We start from the raw sequence: 5301 nt of genomic DNA, 5'->3' as shown, positions 1-5301 counted from the left end.
TGTTAACAAACTATCGTTTTGGAAAGTCGGTTAGGACATCTACTTTGTGCATGACACAAGTACTTTTCCAACAATTGTTTACAGACAGATTATTTATCTTATAATTCACTTTATCACAATTCCAGTGGGTCAGAAGTTTACATACACTAAGTTGACTGCGCCTTTTAAACAGTTTGGAAAATTCCAGAAAATGATGTCATGGCTTTAGAATCTTCTGGTTGGCTAATTGACATCAATTGAGTCAATTGGAGGTGTACCTGTCGATGTATTTCAAGGCCTACCTTCAAACTCAGTACTTCTTTGCTTGACATCATGGGAAAATCAAAAGAAATCAGCCAAGACCTCAGAAAAAAATGTAGACCTCCACAAGTCTGGTTCATCCTTGGGAGCAATTTCCAAATGCCTGAAGGTACCACGTTCATCTGTACAAACAATAGTACGCAAGTATAAACACCATGGGACCATGCAGCCATCATTCCTCTCAGGAAGGAGATGCATTCTGAGATGAACGTACTTTGGTGCGAAAAGTGCAAATCTATCCAAGAACAACAGCAAAGGACCTTGTGAAGATGCTGGAGGAAACAGGTACAAAAGTATATATATCCACAGTAAAACGAGTCCTATATCGACATAACCTGAAAGGCCGCTCAGCAAAGAAGAATCCACAGCTCCAAAACCCCCATAAAAAAATCTAGACAAAGGTTTGCAACTGCACATGGGGACAAAGATCGTACTTTTTGGAGAAATGCCCTCTGGTCTGATGAAACAAAAATGGAACTGTTTGGCCATAATGACCATCGTTATGTTTGGAGGAAAAAGGGGTTGGCTTGCAAGCCGAAGAATACCATTCCAATCGTGAAGCACGGGGTGGAAGCATCATGTTGTGGGGGTGCTTTGCTGCAGGAGGGACAGGTGCACTTCACAAAATAGATGGCATCATGAGGCTGGAAAATTATGTTGATATATTGAAGCAACATCTTAAAGCATCAGTCAGGAAGTTAAAGCTTGGTCGCAAATGGGTCTACCAAATCGACAATGACCCCATGCATACTTCCAAAGTTGTGGCAAAATGGCTTAAGGACAACAAAGTCAAGGTATTGGAGAGGCCATCACAAAGCCCTGACCTCAATCCTATAGAAAATGTGTGGGCAGAATTGAATAAGTATGTGCGAGCAAGGAGGCCTACAAACCTGACTCAGTTACACCAGCTTTGTCAAGAGGAATGGGTCAAAATTCACCTAACTTATTGTGGGAAGCTTGTAGAAGGCTACCCGAAGTGTTTAACCCAAGTTAAACAATTTAAGGCCTCCCGGGTGGCGCAGTGGTCTAGGGCACTGCATCGCAGCGCTAGCTGCGCCACCAGAGTCTCTGGGTTTGCGCCCAGGCTCTGTCGCAGCCGGCCGCGACCGGGAGGTCCGTGGGGCGACGCACAATTGGCCTAGCGTCATCCGTGTTAGGGAGGGTTTGGCCGGTAGGGATATCCTTGTCTCATCGCGCTCCAGCAACTCCTGTGGCGGGCCGGGCGCAGTATGCGCTAACCAAGGGGGCCAGGTGCACGGTGTTTCCTCCGACACATTGGTGCGGCTGGCTTCCGGGTTGGAGGCGCGCTGTGTTAAGAAGCAGTGCGGCTTGGTTGGGTTGTGCTTCGGAGGACGCATGGCTTTCGACCTTCGTCTCTCCCGAGCCCGTACGGGAGTTGTAGCGATGAGACAAGATAGTAATTACTAGCGATTGGATACCACGAAAATTGGGGAGAAAAGGGGGTAAAATTTATTTTAAAAAAAATAATAATAATTTAAAGGCAATGCTACCAAATACTAATTGAGTGTATGTAAACTTCTGACCCACTCGGAATTTGATGAAAGCAATAAAAGTTGAAATAAATCCTTATCTCTACTATTATTCGTACATTTCACATTCTTAAAACAAAGTGGTGATCCAAACTGACCTAAGACAGGGAATTTTTACTGGCATTAAATGTCGGGAATTGTGAAAAACTGAGTTTAAATGTATTTGGCTAAGATGTATGTAAACTTCCGACTTCAACTGTATGTATACTGTACCAGTCTAAAGTTTGGACACACCTACTCATTCAAGAGTTTTTCTTTGTTTACTATTTTTTACACTGTAGAATAATAGTGAAGACATCAAAACTATGAAATAATTCATATGGAATCATGTAGTAACCAAAAAAGTGTTTAACAAATAAAAATATATTTTTGATTTTTGATTCTTCAAAGTAGCCACCCTTTGCCTTGACAGCTTTGCACACTCTTGGCATAAAGAAAAACCCTTAAATGAGTAGGTGTTCTAAAACTTTTGACCGGTAGTGTATACTGTATATATAATATATTGTATGCTGTATAAACTTCCATACGTTTTTTTTTTACTATTCTTTTTGGGCCCAGGTGCTTCATACCCGGTAAGCCACTGCATTAATCCGGCCCTGTGTGTGTGTGATTATGTTCTTCACGGACTGTTTGAAAGATAAGGTCTTTTACACACACATGCTCAACATCTGCAGCTCTCTGTGTATAGCGTATATGTCAGGCCTCCGCTTTTCATCAGCTAGATGCAATGAAGGCTCACTCTTAAATTCAGTAAAGAGCTCAGAGTCAATGCCAAACATCTATCAGATTGTTCAGTAAAAGTCTAAGCTTAAACCTTTTTATGTTTCTTGGAGCCAGACCTGGGTCAAATAGTTGAGCTGGCCGAGATTTACAGTAATTACCAATGGAATAGTTCCAAAAGAGCATACTCCAACTAAATCAAGCTAAACTACCTTAAATATCTCTAAGTATTTGAAAGTATCTGACATATGTATTGTGCACAGGTCATGTCGAGGCCGCCTGTGTAGTCCCTTGTAATAGCTCCGTTAGACAGTATATAGGTGACAGGCCTTCTCCTGCGTCATCCAACAACCACCTCAGGCTACCAATTATACTGTACCTCTAAATATCAGCCCAGACCCATTTTCCTCTGCTTAGTCAATCCAGATCCATTCACACTAGTTAGCTATCTAAATCTGTACAGACTCATTCTTCTGCTACAACCAGGTTGGCAGCATGATCACACTATCTTGGCTGTACTAATATTTGAGCATATTTTCCCTTATTCTGTCAATTGAAGTTAGAATTTAGACTCACCAAGAGAATATTTATGTAACATTGGATTAAAAGTGGGTACAGATTTGATCACACTTTTGTTGTTGAGAATATTCCTGTACCGCAGGAAATGCAGATGCAGATGAAATGCAGCTTTGTGATTGACATACATTTACTGAAAACCCACACTAACAGACGGTTATATTAACAGTATTGCAATTTTCATGTAGCCTAATTTTGGCCAGCTATAGCCTAACAACCAATCAAGCAACATTATGGAGATTGCATGGCTGTGTGCTCCATTTTATACACCTGTTGTGGCTGAAATAGCCGAATCCATTTATATGAAGGGGTGTCCATATTCTTTTAGTCTTGTAGTGTATCTTCAGTGTGGTTCTGAATAAACAAGCTTTAATGGCCAAACAAATTACCCTGACTGTTGTTGGCACCCATGAGAGCTGTGCGAAAGGTAACATTAAAATTACTTTTTTTAAATACTGTATGTCCACTTGTTGTTTGCTGCTCACACAAGTGCTTTCAGTGACAGACAAATAACCTTTAAATCGACGTGATCTGCATTAGGCCACTGACGTAAGACCTTATCTTTCTAAATATGGCTTGTTATAGGACGGGTCAAGACTACGTATGGGAGTAGCAAAGAGTGAGTGAACCTAGTCTTCTCTACAGTTGCGACTTCTATTTTTGCCCAACTCTTATGCCAAGTTGTATGTATGTAAATACTGTCTTTTCCACATTAAAGCTGCAGTCTGTGGTAATAAACTAGTTGGAATAGTGTGTACTGGAGCATATCTTCTGTCACTGGCACTGTGACCTATACAGTGGGAGGTAAAATCAATATTTATACTGAGAGCAGTCCATAGTTTCAAGTAGTTTAATCTAGTGTCTGTAACTCTCTGTCATCCCGTTTCTCTGTTTATCAACAGATGAACTAATTAAATCTGAATTTTTTTGTGGTGATGTATTCAGTTTATACAGGGCATTGCAATGATTGGAATACATGGTCGTAGGAAACTGCATATTGCCTTAAATAGAATACGTACAGCTAGTGTGCTGATATTAGGATATGTATGTTTCCGAAACTGGTACATTTTACAGTATTGGCCTTTCGTTCATTTGGATAAATGCATGAAAGTAAGTAACCAACTCTGTTGATGCATTGTTTTATTCACAAATAAATGAATAAACGTGTCAAGAAAACAAGAAAATAAATATGAAGATGATTATTATATAATAAATATTTAGCCATCATCATTGGAGGCGAGTAGGAGTAATGTTTTAACAAAACTTACAGAACCATATAATGATATCAATAGCATTACCAATAACCATATAATAATACAGTATCAATAGCTTTACCAATAACCATATAATGATAAAGTATCAATAGGTTTACTTCATAAGCACATCAGGAAAGGATCAGCTGAAGCAAGTCGCTGAATTGCTCAAATGGGAGTGTGTGCGTGTCTGTGTGTGTCTGTTAGGGTGGATAGAGAAGTAATTCCAGATTGTTTCTCCCTGTGTTGTGAATCAAAACATCACCTGGTCATGACTTTGTTGTCAGGTTAACAGAAGGCCAGTGAGTTACACCTTAGCAGGGCATGAACTGGCCACAGGTCAAGTAAAGACAGAAAAACAGAGTCAAACAAAAACATCAGTCAGGTGAAAGAAGCTTTTAACACCAATCCATTCAGAAACTATAATCTAATTTAACACTCAGTTTGAAGAAGTGCATTTTCATTATTGGTGTTTAAGCATGACTTAGCATGGAGCCCTTAATTAAAGCCAGACAGAGGGGACACAGGGAACTAACCAGGGTGAAATACCTAAATGCTTGTTTGAACCATTTGAATATTTTTAGGGATCTGGAAGATATTCCGTGTAAAGAAAGCAGACCCTCGCACAACAATGAAAATCAGAGAAAGGAGCATCCTTTCAGGAACATATTTCTCCTGAAAAATTACATCTGACTGTTCTCTCCCTCTCCAATCGTCCCCTCGTCTCAAAAATAATCTATTTGTGATGCATGTTGAAATAGTTATCTAGAACAATGGACAGAAAAAATAAAACCCCACCCACTCATAATGTTTTCTCTTCAAGACTACCTGCTCTTTCCCTCACAGATTGACAAAATTTTACACATTCTTCAATCCGTCCTTGTTTCTCTCTCCATCTCCAT

The sequence above is a fragment of the Salvelinus namaycush genome, chromosome 10, assembly GCF_016432855.1.
Source record: "Salvelinus namaycush isolate Seneca chromosome 10, SaNama_1.0, whole genome shotgun sequence".
NCBI classification, from domain to species: domain Eukaryota; kingdom Metazoa; phylum Chordata; class Actinopteri; order Salmoniformes; family Salmonidae; genus Salvelinus; species Salvelinus namaycush.
This window is presented reverse-complemented; position numbering follows the sequence as displayed.